The following is an 857-nucleotide window of genomic DNA, read 5'->3' as shown; positions in this document are numbered from 1 at the left end:
GTATAGATGAATGGAATATGGTCCGGGTGCGGTAAAAAAAACTCAAATAGTAGATAATTATACTATTTTATTGAGCCAACGTTTCGCCCCACGTTGCAGGGTTGCGTTAGGCATAAAAAAGATACAAACACTGTTTTGACGGCAGTGCTTACTTTGTTTTTGACTGCCATCAAAACAGTGTTTGTATCTTTTTTATGCCTAACGAAGCCCTGCAACGTGGGGCGAAACGTTGGCTCAATAAAATAGTATAATTATCTCCTATTTGAGTTTTTTTTACCGCACCCGGACCATATTCCATTCTTCAGATATATTTATCCATCTTTATCATATTATTGTTAACATTATATTGTAGTTACTGTTATTACTCTTTTGGCTTATATAACTTTATATTTAGTTCTTTAATTTTGTAATTTTACTTATATATTTTCATGACATCTTTTGTGTCGTTTTCATTACTAACTTTTTTGGTGATAACTTTAATTGCTTATTTATTTATAACTCACTGGTAGGCACTGTGCTACAAATTCCAAGGACCTGGGTTCGATAATAATTATTTTATGTTTCACTGTAGCCATGAGTCAGGCCTGTGGGTTCGGGAGCTCTCCAATGTCCACCCAGTCACATAAAGTGTGTAGCCTTAATTGGGGAAAATGTGGTGATCGAGCGTGATTCTCACCAAATCATCTCCTTGCACAACCGTTGGTCTAGTAATGATATTTCCTTACAAAGTACTGCACCTCTAACTTTTTATGGGTTTAACAGTATATTATATATTTCTATGTATTTATTTTAGGTTATTATGTATATTAAAATTCTATACTCTTCCCTTATAATTAATTGTACACCTTCAATTTTAC

The sequence above is a fragment of the Halyomorpha halys genome, unplaced genomic scaffold (genome assembly GCF_000696795.3).
Source record: "Halyomorpha halys isolate HHAL.00 unplaced genomic scaffold, Hhal_1.1 Scaffold47.1, whole genome shotgun sequence".
Classification (NCBI taxonomy): Eukaryota; Metazoa; Arthropoda; class Insecta; order Hemiptera; family Pentatomidae; genus Halyomorpha; species Halyomorpha halys.
The sequence above is the reverse complement of the archived record's forward strand: the minus strand, read 5'-3'. Positions refer to the sequence as shown.